General features: G+C 38.3%; 1 long non-coding RNA gene across 1 annotated transcript in view; it reads left to right on the forward strand.

The window, feature by feature from the left end:
- The first annotated feature begins 652 nt into the window (after positions 1 to 652).
- Positions 653 to 13,942, forward strand: part of LOC128082113 (uncharacterized) — a 124,450-nt gene continuing 111,160 nt past the window's right edge. The window contains exons 1-2 of the long non-coding RNA XR_008207551.1: positions 653 to 726; positions 4,440 to 4,511. This is a non-coding gene — a long non-coding RNA (uncharacterized LOC128082113). The remainder of the gene's footprint in view (positions 727 to 4,439; positions 4,512 to 13,942) is intronic.

The following is a 13,942-nucleotide window of genomic DNA, read 5'->3' on the forward strand; positions in this document are numbered from 1 at the left end:
ATTAAGGCTCAGTTTGTGATTGCGTTGGTAACTTTCTTGAAGTTTGCCAGCATAATTTGCACATACTCTGATTTAAAAAATAGAAAAATAAAAAAAAGAGAAGGTATAGCAGAGAATAGATGGGGATGATTCACTGCAATGTTGACCTATATTTGTGTCCTTCCAGTGAAGTGAATAGGGAGACTGTATCAAGTTTGCTATAAGTAAGAACATAGGAGAACTGGACAGATTGCTTGACAAATATTTCTGCTGCTGTTCTTACTATTGTTCATCAGCCAGTAGCATTTAGCTCTCCAGTCATTATTACAAACGGAAATGTACCAAAGTAAAGCTCAAAAGACACAGCAATGGTAACAAAGCATGGCAAGATTGGTGTAACTTCAAAGTCAGGGTTTCTCCCTCATGTAAGCTGTTCTTTTACAATTCTAAGTGCCCTGTGGCATCCCAAGAAGCCAGCATTGACACAGTGGATCTCAGAACTGACTATGATCCTGTATGGGAATTGAGTCACAGCCTGAACCCCTGATTGAGCACCTGGTGACAAGACCCAGGCAGCCCTGGGAGCACAGGTGAAGGCAATTCAGTTGTGTGACAGGCAGGGGTGGAGCCTGGCTGCACCTCTCTTAGAACTCATTTAAGGGCTGTCTGCCCCCAGGCCAGGATCTCTGGTTGGAGTTCCCACCTCGTCGAAGCTTTCTCTTGTAAGACTGGAATTTTCTGCTACAGGTGAGCAATCTCGCTCCTTTCCTTTATAGCACCTTCCTGTTGTGCTGGTCCTTTTGCTATCACACCTCTGTTGTAACTCCTTTCCCACTGTATTCATCCCTACAATTCCCTACCAAACTGAAAAGGGCAAAAGAATGTTCCAGAGCTGGGCAGCTGTACTGATTGTACTCTGATTTTGTTCTCCTTTTTGGTATGCTTTTAGTGGTACATGTGCAACAAATGTTCTCCAGCTTGGCCTATCTGTACAGTTGGATGTGGTGAAGGTCAGGCTGACTTTGCATTTTGCAGCTAGGTTTGGGTCCTGTTTTGTGACTTTGGTTTGCATTTCTATTGTCTTGGTGGCTCATTTTTTTTCTTGGTTATATTTTGAAAAGAAGCAGTGACTCTTTGGCATGTTTTGGGGGAGGGGGGAGCTGAGCTGGCCCCAGCCAGCAGGGACAGGTTCTGAAATGTTCCAGATCGTTCTGCAGCACCTGGCACTGAGCACAGCTGAGCCAGTCAGCAGTGCTGTGGTGCCTCTGAGGAAACATGTTTGAGTGATGGCAGAAAATGCTGGAAAATACTGGGAGGAGGGGTTTTAAAAATAATAGTAATATAACAATAAAAAAATAGGAGAGAATACCAAGGTCAGGATAGGAGGTGCTCTGCTCTGTGAGGGAGCAGATGCCCGCACTGGAGCAGGTGGATGTTCGATGTTCCTGGCGCAGATTGCTGCTGAGGGGCAGCTGTGGATGGAAGTGGGGCCTGGCTGGGTGAGCCCACCTCGGGGCCAGGGTCAGTGTGTTGTGGTGTTGGAAGGTGCTGCTCTTCTGTTACTTGTGGCCACGGAACTTTGTTTCCAGAAGGATAGGAAGCCTGCTGTGTGCTGTAAGTCAGCTCTGTGTCTGAAATCTGATCTGTCTTCCTAGCTTGCATGGATTCGGTTCAATCTGAAACGTGTTTCTGTTGTTTTCTGAGTATGCGATAGAAAGAAGTGCTGGTTCTCTTACACGTAAATATGCTATTTGTGAATTGAGTTTCAAACTCTTTTATCAATGCTGATTGCTGCCTGGGGAAATGATTCCAATATATCACAGTCTGAGAGAAAAGAGACTCGGGAGTAGCTGGATGTTCCACAGCAGGATGAAAAATGAACACGAGGATTCATAACAAATATAAGCAATTTGTAGCACAGAGGTGTAGGCATTGTGTTAAATGCATTTAAAATATTGTATGTAAATTGAATAGGTAGCCAAGTTTTAAGAAGGAGGAAGAAAATGTGCTGCGAATCAGTGGTTAATAAAGTGTTTATGGGTAGTGAAGGACTTAAAAATCAATTAAAAGTAAGGTTATCTATTTCAAGTAAATGTAATTTTTCCTGTGTTGGAATCAGCCACATTTGCTTCTGTTGAGTAGTGCTTTATTTAAAAAGGTTTCTTCATTTGCTCTGCCTACAGCAGAAAATACTACTTAGTGTTGGGAACATGGCAGCATGTTCCTGGCAGCACAACATTGAAAAACAGCTGAAGGAATAGTTTTCCCTTCCTTTGCTATGGTGCAACAGGAAAAGCGTACTGGAAAGGATAAAAAAAAAAAATCTTATAGGTGTTCAGTTGGGGTGGCAGCCATTACTTGGTCTTGCTCAGGTATTTACTTTAAGCTTGTGAGTAAATCTACTGGATATTTTCAGGTTGGTGGGGTTTTTTTGTTTTTAGCTTTTGCAGTGGAGACATAGCAAATGGCAAATCCATTCCTAAAGAAAATCAGCTTCTTTCTTAGACAAAATTAGATAGTTTTAGTAGCACAGATGTTTTGCTTCATATAATGCGTAATGCCTACAACTGAAATGGCACATACAGGAGTAATGTTTTATAAATGATAAAAGAAATGCATTGAACAAACTTAAAATGTGATTTATGTTGTTAGCGTAATATTGATAGTGTGAACAGTTTGATTTTATGGAAGAAGCACTAATCTGATAGTTTTAGCAATATATTGTGTGGTAGGTGTACATTCACATGGAAGGTGCTTTCTCTTGTAGTATTTCCATGTTTTTAATTTTTAAGACATTATTTGCTGATTTTTACGAAACAGGAATGCATTCCAGCGTAATGCAGATGTCATTTGGAACATCTTTGGAAACAGAAAATCTTGTGTGATTTGGGGATGCTCTAAGCAAGAGTTCTAGATCTGTCTTTTCTCGAATGTAAGGACAAATGTGAGTCTGTTCTGAAACCAGGGATTTTACTGTAGCTCTTTGCTGAGAGAGACCTCGGCTGTAGAGCCAGACAACCTGATATGAACAGTCATAAACAAACCTATGGTGAAAGTTACAATATTTCAAAGGACATATAATCTGCTGTGCTTTTCAAAATCCCAAAATAGGTAAGATATAATCAAATTTTATACTAGATTGTGTTTTGCCAGTCAGGCACCATTATAATTTGACAGGCGTGATGTGATGCAATGAGATGTGAATGACATAACCTAGTGTGACATAACTGATAGGCCAACATAAAAACTTAATAAACATTTCCAATAAGTTTACTCTCTTGTACTGCCCTGTCAGTCCACTGTCCTGTGTCAACATTTGGGTGAGGTATTTGGTGTTAAACCGATTGCAAAATGTAGCAGTTTGTTTATTTGTGAGAAATGCTATAGATGTTTCTGTGTTCCCTTTCTGGATGTGCTGAATATGAATAGTGTGCAATTATAAAATTATTTCCGTTTACTTACCTGGGAATTATCTTAGTTGTAAAAGGTCAATAACCTAGCTAGTGAATACTCTTCACTTTGCCTGCTTGCTTATAAATTGCCTAACAGTTGTGTGGTGTTGTGACTAGCTCAAATTTGACTTCCATTTTTTTTTTTTTCAAGCTACATAAGAATTAACAGGGGTGCTACCCAGAGGCTTTCCTACAACTAACCATGATAATGGCTTATTCAAGGAATTATAGATAGTGTCTGCTCATCTTCTGCTTCCCATCTACTTTCCTGATGCCATCATGTTTCTCTAAATTAATGAGAACCACTTCCTACAACTAGATCCTAGCCCTCCTAAAATGGCATTTAAAGTGGTATTTAATAAAAATAACATTAAAAAACTCTATACACTCCACTAGATATACGTACTGCAATTTTGTTGTTTTTTTTCCTGTCTATAGAAAGCTAATTAATTAGGTTCAAGAGTGTTAAATTTCTGTAGTAATTACTCACGATTCTTATTTCCTCTGTGGAAGCTGGTCGCCACACAAATACACCTTAAAATTAGAATTTATTCTTATGATTGCATTACTTGTGTTTTATATGGAAAAATGATTAATACTGCACATAACAAAGAATGTGTTTGCAAATGTTTGTTTCAGGAACTTTATAAATTGCTTAGAAGTTTTTTACTCTTATAAGCAACTGATACAACTATCAGCTCTTGCAGAAGAATTCCATTCACAACCAGAGTCAAAACTGTGCTATGGCTTCTTTCAAGCTACTCAATGTAAATGTTTACTGACAATGGACTGGATTATGGATTCCAGAAGGCAATCATCGTGCTTTACGTTACCTTTACATTTGAAATCTGGAGTAAGGAATTTCATGCATAGGAATCACCTGAACAAAAAATGTACATGCAAACCATTATTAAAATTGTTACAGTTGTTTTTGGAGACTAAGAATGATATGAACAGGTCTTGATAATTTATTTCTTGCAACACTAAAGTGAAAATTTATTTCTTTAGAGTTCTAGGAGCAAAAAGGAGTCTGGATCTCTTTCTTTTGAGCTTCAGCCGTAGAAGTACATGGAAACTAAGGTAAAAATAATCTCATAAATCTCTAAGGAATAGAACTATGGATGCATATAAAGCTATCTAGTAATTTTTCACTAGTATAATCTAATTCAGATTTCTTTTTGTGTAAAGTGCAGATATTTGCAGGTGCAATTCTTGTTTTATGTTGAAGTCTAGTATAATAAAGCTTTTTTCCCCCCTGGAAGAACATTCCCACAGTTCTCTTAACTTGGACAAAACAGCAATGTTCTTCACATCCTAAAAAAAACCTGCAAAAATAATCAAGCAGAGCAATGTGGGGCAGCAAGGGGGAAATCGACGAATGAGGAAATAATTGTTCCTTGTAGCTTAATACATAGGATTGGGTGGAGGGGTTGTAGAACAGGGGAATTTCAAGGATGTCACAGGACATTGTGAGTTTATTTGGAATGCTCCCTTCCAGTGAGTAGCTATTTTATTGAATGCTTCATCATTAGAGTCTTTGTGTGTAAAAGACCACAACAAATCTGAACAGTTCTGTCTTTACAAATGGCATTAGCAGGTGGTGACTTGTTTCTCTATGAAAAAGCAAGTTTATTTTACTGCTTGAGTTTTAGACCTAGAAAAGCCTTCTTGTGGCAGCTTAGAAGCATAGATAGTGTTCCTTACCATTTTCTAAATGTGCATGTTTGCTAGCAGCAACAAGAGTTGTGTTGGTATTTTTTTTTATATGGGCCATCTCAACTTAATGCGCTTGAACTTTATGGCCAAAGGTGGGAGCAGATTGAAACTTGCTTTATGCCCTGACACACTTTGGTCCATCTAGTGCTGCTTGTGGGGAGTCTGTAGGTTGGTACGGATCACATCTGTCTGCCAGGATGGCAACAATGAAGCCCTTGCAGGAATGGTGTGGGACTTCAGTATCAAGTAGATCATATTACAGAAAAAGTAGCCATTATGATATACTGTATGTACTCATGTAAACTAGACTTACTTCATCAGGTTGTCTGAAGCTTGCCACAATGCAAACCTAGAATTGTATTTGACTGGAATATATTCAAAATATAGCATGAATATACTCAGTTGTCTCCCTAAAATAAGAAACTGGTCTCCAAGTGACTCCTGCTATGAAGGTGTCTTATGCCTTTGTAACACTGCAGAGTCCATAGAGTTGCTTTGAATGCATGTTTCCCTTGAAATTTATGGATTTTTTTTTTTTATTATGGAGGACCTTTATTGATGAAGGACATCTGAGTAGTACTTGAGACCTGAAATGTACTGGTTAAAGATAGGAACAAACTGTCTGCTCCCTGTGTGTAGTGGAAAGTCTGTAACTGTTTCCTCAAGTTGGCTGTATCTGGAATATTGAGTCTGGGCACTTTTCCCTGCAAAGGCCAGAAGTAACAAAGGTGATGACTGTAACTGTTTTTGTAAGTAGCCAGATGGTCTTGTTTCATTCACGTGAATAGATAATAGATACCTTAGGAAAGAAGTGCTCACTGTCAGCTGAGATGTAATTATTTGTGGGCACAGAATACTGACATTTAAATCTGCTGGTTTTGTCTTAATTTCTATCAGAAATATTTTTCCTGAGGAAGCTAGATTATACAAACTAAAAACTAAAACTAAAAATATTGAACAATACTAAGTTATGGAATAATACTTAATGTATTTAATTTTTAATAAGAAAAAAACTCAGTTAAATCTTATGATCTGCTATTGAATTTAATATAGTCATCATCATAGTGCATTTTGGGGCTATTTTTCATGAAAAGCAAGTTATGCAATAAACTTCAGTAAATTTGAAATATAAATTTATAAGGCAGAAGAGGTGAACGATGAAACAAAGGTAATGATAGGATCTAAAAGAGATTTGGAGATATGTTGCTAATGAATACAAATCTCTTGTAAGTTGAATTAATGTCTGTATTCAGCAAGTCCAATTTTTTTTTTTTTTTTCTGCATTCTTCAACTACATTAATCTGTACTGGGAGCCTCTACGTGCATTTGTTTTCTACCTTTCTCTTCTACTTGTGTCTTTATGGCTGGTCCCACAAGGATATCCAGAAATAGGAGCAATGCAAACAGTGCAGCAGGCTTCTATGAAGCTTGTATGAGCTCACTGATAAACGCTTGTTTTGCAATTTTCTTCTACCTTTTAAAGTTTGTGACTCAGCAAATAATCCTGAGATACCTTACTAATTATTATATAGTATACGTATTTGTTGACTAACATAAGTGTCTTTCAAAGGAATTAGGCACACATTAGTTTTTAACATATGAACAATGGGCCAGATGCATCCCTTAAGTAACTCCCCTCTTTCCCCACAGGTGATTTGTTTGGTTTGTAACTCCATCTTTACCTAAGCAAGCAGGTAGTTTCAAAGCCATGTAGCTGGGGTGATTTTGCATCAAGCAGGGGAATTTGTTAATGTTAAAATCAAATCTATTACTGTAATAGATTTGTAACTAAATCTGTTACCAGTAGAAGTCTTAAGACAGAAAAGTATCTAATTTCAAGCTGTTCCAGCCTTAGGTTTGTGCTTATGCATCTGCAGTGCCCTACTGGTACATTCCCTCTCCTCTTTTCCCCCTAGAGGGAAAATTTGTGGAATGCTACTCCATGCATTGCGTGTATTTTCTTTGCTGAGGAAAGTGTTTTGTTTCTTGCCTTCCTTCTGTGTAGTATTCTGTTCAATTAGCAATGTAATTCTTTCTAGTAACCAACGAATCATTTTAAAGTTGTTTTCCAAATTTTCTAAGAGTTTGTCAGTCACAAGCTTATCAGATAATTTTGCCCCATTCGGATTGTGTTTTTGTGCCTCCTCCTGTAGGAAAAAATATTATCTGCTAAAGGTGATGCAAAATTAAAATAAATTCCTTGGAAATGTACATTGGCTGCTTAGCATTTATTCCATTGCTTCTAGCCTCATCTTTAAGTGCTGGTATTTATGCTACATGTTTGCCACACTAAGTATGTTGGTATAAAATGTAACAAGGGGCAACATTGTTACCCAGTCCAGCATCAATATGGGATCTAAGCTATGAATGTGATAACTGACTATACATTATAATTAAATATTCTTAATTCTGATATGGAAACAAATGAAATTCATCATTAACAACTGAGTTTTAGAGTGAACTTGTGCGGGGCATGGAAATATGTATGCTGAAAGAAATTTATGCAGATTAAATCCATTAGCAATTTTCTGCATACCTCATTAAGCAAAATATCAAATTCCACTTAGTTCTTCTGCTGCTCTCATTAGACAACTTAAACTGTACTATTTCATACCATGGAAGTAAAAATCCCTGATGTAGTTTCCCACTAGTGAATTCTCAAATATTTATAGATGTCATACTAACTTCTTGGACTAGTAACATTTTGTCACTGTGCTGTTCCATTAAGTCTGGAAGGAGGCAGACTGCCTGGCTCCAGTGGTGGGGCTCTCTGGAAAAGTAGTGTATATGTTTTTCGGATAACAGTAGCTTGGCACCATAACTGGCTTTAAAGCATTTGTGTAGCTGTGCATTGGGTGTTGAAATACTTTAATTAAAATATATAGGTATTTATATTAATCTGGTAGAGACCAGATTAGTTTTGGCTTGGTTAGGCTTGCTGGTTTGCTGATCTGATTCACCACCTGGCTTTGCAAACATTCTCCTACAAAGGAAGGGAAGAATGTACGGATTTGAATCTGGAGAGAGGGAGGGAGGAAAGATTGGCTTCTGGTAGTTTAAGTCTTTTTGATACTGTGGGAATATTGTGATCAAATCTCTAGAAGCCCAAGTCAAATGAAAGTAAGTGAAAACCATAGGGAGAGTTGGATTGTGAGAATTTGTAATAACTTTTGCAGGGAAAAGGGGAAAAAAATGTGATCCCCCTGTTCATTCATACACAAAAATAAAAGGTCCAAAAGAAAGTACGAGTTAGTATTATTATAACTGTCTCTACACTGAAAGTCCCGAAAGAACAGAGAAACTTTTATTCTGTTCTCTCTCCTTGCTGGTCTCCCTGATGTGGGTACTGTGAAGTGCCAAAGAGTTTTCATTTCCATACTCAAACCATTTTGTCCAGTGCAAGTTTTCTCAGTTTAGGAAAAGACCAGTTTCTCAGCCAGAAGATGGCAGGCAGGTGGAGAAAACCCTCACAGTTGAGCTCTGTTTCTTTTTTTTTTTTTCCTCCTTTTTTAATTTTAATTAATTAATTTTGAATTAAAACAATAGAGCCAGAAAATGCTAACATAGATGCTTAGATCCCCTCTGCATAGAATGTAAGGCAGTATTTTGATTTTTTTTTAAATAGGCTAGTAGTATTTTTAGCTGATGTCTTTTCCTTCCTTCTTGCCAATGCCAGAGTGGTTAGCATTTCTGGTTTAACCTTACACTGGAAGCAGCGGTGTATAAGGCAGTAGATGAATTCTTGCAGTGCCACACGTAGTGTCCTTTGCTGCCTTTGATCGTTTGTCATTTTGATCATTACACAGTTTGAACAAAGTAGCTAATCAATCCCTTCTCATTGTGTCCTTCACATTCTGCCTGCTATCAGCTTTGTTCATTTCCTTTATATTCAAAACTGTTCAGTAAATAGTATCAAAGGTCTTCTCGGCACCAGTGGGTGGGCTTGCCATTCTGCTGTGAGAGAAGGGGTGTTCTTGTTACCAGGTGGCACCCCATTCAGTCAATCAGGAATGCTGTGGAGCCACAGCAGGTTCTCTTCATGTGAGAAATACTTTGTATGTCATTATGCTTCCTTTCTGATGAAGTACACCCCATGTGCTAAGAAGCAGGAATGTAAGAAATGGGCAGATAAGAAAATTTCTGGAGCACAAAAGACTTCTGAACTCCATTTCTTCTTTACGTAAAGAAGGCTGAACATCTCATATATGAAAGTAGCTAAGTAGGAGGTTAGTGGTTTGTGCTTTTATTGGCTTTGCGTAGACTTGAGGAGGGAAGAAGTTAAGGTTCCTGGATATCCTGCTGGACCTGGGGCAGTCCTTAACTGTGTAGGCAGTTTCAGTTATTTCTGTATCAGTCATCTGACAGTCTGATCATCAGCATCCACTGACTGTGACCCTGTATGGAAGGGAGCCTCACTGGCTGCTTCTAACCGTAAGTTACAGGCACAGTCTGGGGCTCAAAGCTACAGACTCTCCGAAATGATCTCATCAACTGTGTTCAGACTTCTAAAAAGTCTTATTTTTCTTGACTATGTGTCATCTGGCAACTCAAGAGCTGAATCCTTCCTCAGCTGTTGTGAACTCTGCAGTCCCCTGGTCTTACCAAGGGGGAGGAAATGTGTCACGTAAAGACTTGCTAGCTCATGAGCAAGTGCATACAGTGTCAAGTGAGCTCATGGCACAGAAGTGGACCCTTGGTTTCATTTGAATTGAGAAAGGATGAGAAAAGAGAAGAGGAAGAAAGTAATTTCATGTTTGTTGTTTTTCTATGTCAAGATTGCCTTTCCTTCTGGATTGTAACCCATTCCAAATCCCTTTGTTAAACCATGAATACATGCTATGCTAACCAAATAATTCCTCCTATTATACTTTACATGCAATAAAATTCTTCAAATTCAAAGGTCACCAGCCAGACATGTAGAATGACTTCATGAACGACTTCAGCTCATTAATCATGCCTTGGTGTAGCAATGACTCTCCTTTGTTCATTAGAATAACATTTCTTTGCACTTTATGGCAAACCATCATTATAATGCAGAACAAGGACAACGGTGTGAAAGACTTTTTTAATGAGACTTCATAGTTGCTCATGGTGGGACTCCCCATCCTGTTTGCTCTTGAAAGAGCTGTCTGACAAAGGTTCAGAAGGATTTCTACCTGATGAAGAGAGCCAGGATGAGAGCTTCACAGGGAAAACTGTCAATGAGCTTATAGAAAGCTGCATAAACCTGGCTGCCCTGTTGGCCAAGCTGTCACTCTTCAAACAAATACAGAGAGAGAATTTGTAATTGTTCTCACCGCACATAAGACATTGTATGCTGTATCATTGTCATGTGCAGCAGTTCTTAACTTGCTGAGGAAACGCAGTGTTTACGATCCCCAGGATCTTGAGTGGACTCTGCATTTAATAAGGAGAAACTCTGTGGTTTTATAGTTATCAATTACTGAGGAAAATAAACTCTTCACTGGAACCCCTGAAACTCAACTGTCTCACCAATATTCATGTCATTAATCTAATATTGTTTTATTCCTTACCTTGGATATAACAAAGAAATGCAATCATTCCAACAGTGCTGGACTGACCTAATTTAAATCTTCTTTAATAAATATTTTAAGGGATGTAATAATAAGGGATAATAATAATTTAGAAAATAATTTAGAATCTTTCTTACATAGATGGAATAATGAAATTGCAAAAATGGCTTATAAAGTTTTGTGGCTGTTCATTTTTAATTAAAATATTCTCCTCTGTTTTCCCTCAGGAGTGTAGATACTTCGTTAAGCACTAGAAAAGAGAGCAAGGTTCTCATAAAAAGAAGCAGCAGTCTGACTACTGACCTCATGATGCTATAACTCTTTCATTTCTTGTCTGTGAGGCTGGTACAGGTTCTCTCTACAAAATAAATACTTACATATCCAGGTCCTAATCTTCTTCTCTTTCCCAGTTTTCAACTTTTTTTGAAGGCAAATGCAGTTTTAATTCGTATGAGAAGCAGCTTAAGAACTGTTCTGCTTTATCCTGATAGAGAAATAGTAGTAATTTGATGCATACTTTAGAATCAATAGTATAACTAAGGTTGGAAAGGACCTCTACAGTCGTCTAGTTCAGTCATCCACCTGCCATCGATATTGCCCTCTAAACCCTCAGCACTACACCTACACACTTCTTGAATATCTCTGAGGAGGGTTACTTTAGTACCTCCTTGGGCAGCTCATTCTAATGCCTGACCACTCTTTTGGAGCAGAAGTTTTTCCAACCTGAATCTCCCATGGTGCAACTTGAGGCTGTTTCCTCTCATGGTATTGCTAGCTACCTGGGAGAAGAGGCTGAGCCCCATCTCGCTACAATCTCCTTTTAGGCTGCTGTAGAGGATAATAAAAGTCTCTCCTGAGCCTCTTCTCCAGTCTGAACAACTTCAGTTCCCTCAACCTCTCCTCACAAGACTTGTGCTTTAGTCCTTTCACCAGCTTTGTTGCCTTTCTCTGGATGTGCTCCAGAGCCTTTATGTCTTTCTTGTAGTAAGGGTTCCAAAACTGAACACAGTATTCAAGGTGTGGCCTCACCAGAACTGAGTATGGGGGGATGATCATTTCCCTGCTCCTGGTTATGCTATTGACTGCTTTGTATTCTTAGCCTCAGCAGTTAAACTGACATGTTATCTTCAATGCAATTATAAGATATTTGGAGGTCTTTTGCTTTACCATCTGTAATTTTTCTAGAGCTTGTGACAGCGATTGCTGTAGATGTTCTTCTAATTCCTGTACCTTGCATCTCTGTGTCTAATCTCCTGGGCATTTTTTCTGCATCACTGAGACAGTTCCCCACCTATAAATTCTTTGTGTGCTCCTAATCACTATATCCTGAAATGGATTTCGCTCTAGGAGCAGCTGTCTCCCCAGTTTTTCTGCTGGTCTTTTTCTGCAGTTCCTATGATATTTTGTACATCCATTTCTTTTTTTTCTTCACTGGCCAAGGTCTCTCTCCACATGTGTAACAGGTGTGTGAAGGGCAGAAAATTGTTTTCCGTCAAGACTGTAATTAAGAAGAGGTGATGTTCTTAGTCTTCCAAATGTTCCTATCGTCGCTGGTAGAGGCAAGAGAGATACTGAAGTGGAAGAGGCCAACAGAAGTATAAATTATGGTTACTAAAACTTTCACGAGCTTCATTCTCCAGCTGCTGTTTTCTCCAAACCACCAGGCTGCTTTTGGTACATTTCCTATCTTTCTCTTTGCTAAACCAAGAAAAGGCCTTTTTGTTCCCTTGTAATCTCCTTGTGCTGCTCTGATCTGCTTTGTCAAGTGATCAAAGACCCTGTTCAGGTGGACTGTTGCTTAGTTACCACATGCTAGGAATTCACTTTTGATAAATTGCTTTGTCTTCAGAAGTAGCCATATCTCTTTTTTTTTCCCCCCTGGGTGCTCCATTTAAATGTATGATCTAAGTTTATCAACCTGCTCTATTAGTGATACATTAGGTACAAAAATTTTCCTTGTCACCCTCTCTTGATTTTTCGGTTAATCTGGAGAAAAGAGGACAAGAGGCAAGAATACTCTGCAGTTTAGAAAAATAGAAAGGAGCCTCCCAGGGGAAACGAAATGCACTCTCCAAAGGCAAACAGGCTATGTGTAGATAGATGTCCCTGATAGTTTCAAGAGCAAACCAAGAGATTTTAATTTTGGAAACTTTTTTAGATTATTACCTATAGGATTTGTTTTTCTTGTAGACTTTACCTAGGTTAATTCCATTAACATATATGAAAGTACCTCTCAGGTACTCAGGTACGATCACGTGTAAAAAGGAAAATGTGGCAGTCTGCAGTATAAATGTTTTTGTCCCGAACAGGCAGAATGGAAGCAAAATAACTAAATGAATACTAACGTAAATAAATCCAAGGCTTTGGAGGAGGAGGTCGGCAAGAAGAATGGAGTGGAACAAGCTATTGCAACAGGTACTGTCCTTCTCTGTGCGACTTATGGTGACTGTGCCATTAGAAGTTTTTCTTGTTATTGCTTTTCCCTATTTGACTCTACCATCACAAAAGACTTCTATAAGGGTGCTACCTTCCATTATCCCCTGAACTTAGTGTGTTTTTTCCTGTCATAAATAGTCATAAAGTTTTGATTTTGCATCTTCCTGCCAAACTTCCTTTTATCTAACCTGCCTATAGACTTGTTTATGATGACTGTTCTGCATGTACTGAAGCAGAGGGGACTGAGACCCACTGTCAGAAAGTAGAGAGCAGTGATTCTGCCATAGTATGGTGATTTCTTTTGCAAAGTGCAGGAGCCTGAGGGAAGTGTGTAAGAGCGGCCTGGAGCAGGATCTGGTAGGTGCTGTATTTTCAAGTTACCAGCTTTGTAGCTTAGGTGTACTGTGATGTTCCAGGTCTTGGGTCTATAGTTGACCTTTCCTGTGAAGTTCATATATTTCCAAAAGCAGATAAGAAAGTGCTTTTCTTTATAGCAGGAAAGAAAAACAAAAAAAACAAAAAAACAAACAAAACAAAAAAAAAACACCAAAAAAAAACAAAAAAGGTTTAGTTCTTGGTTAAGTGTTTCTGCATCCATCTTTTTCAGTGAAAAATAAATCTGTAAGTAGTAACAACCGTTATTGGAGACTTTTGCTTATTAAACCAGTGAGGAACAAATTCTTACTGCACTATTGATCAAGTGCTGAGCTGCATTTTCACAATAGGAAAATATAAGTAGTGATTTCTATTACTAATAAACTAATCTGATATTTGAATATGAATATATGTTGCTTTTACACCTTTATAGAACGTAAGTGGATTTTG

Source organism: Tympanuchus pallidicinctus, unplaced genomic scaffold (assembly GCF_026119805.1).
Source record: "Tympanuchus pallidicinctus isolate F22 unplaced genomic scaffold, pur_lepc_1.0 scaffold22, whole genome shotgun sequence".
Classification (NCBI taxonomy): Eukaryota; Metazoa; Chordata; class Aves; order Galliformes; family Phasianidae; genus Tympanuchus; species Tympanuchus pallidicinctus.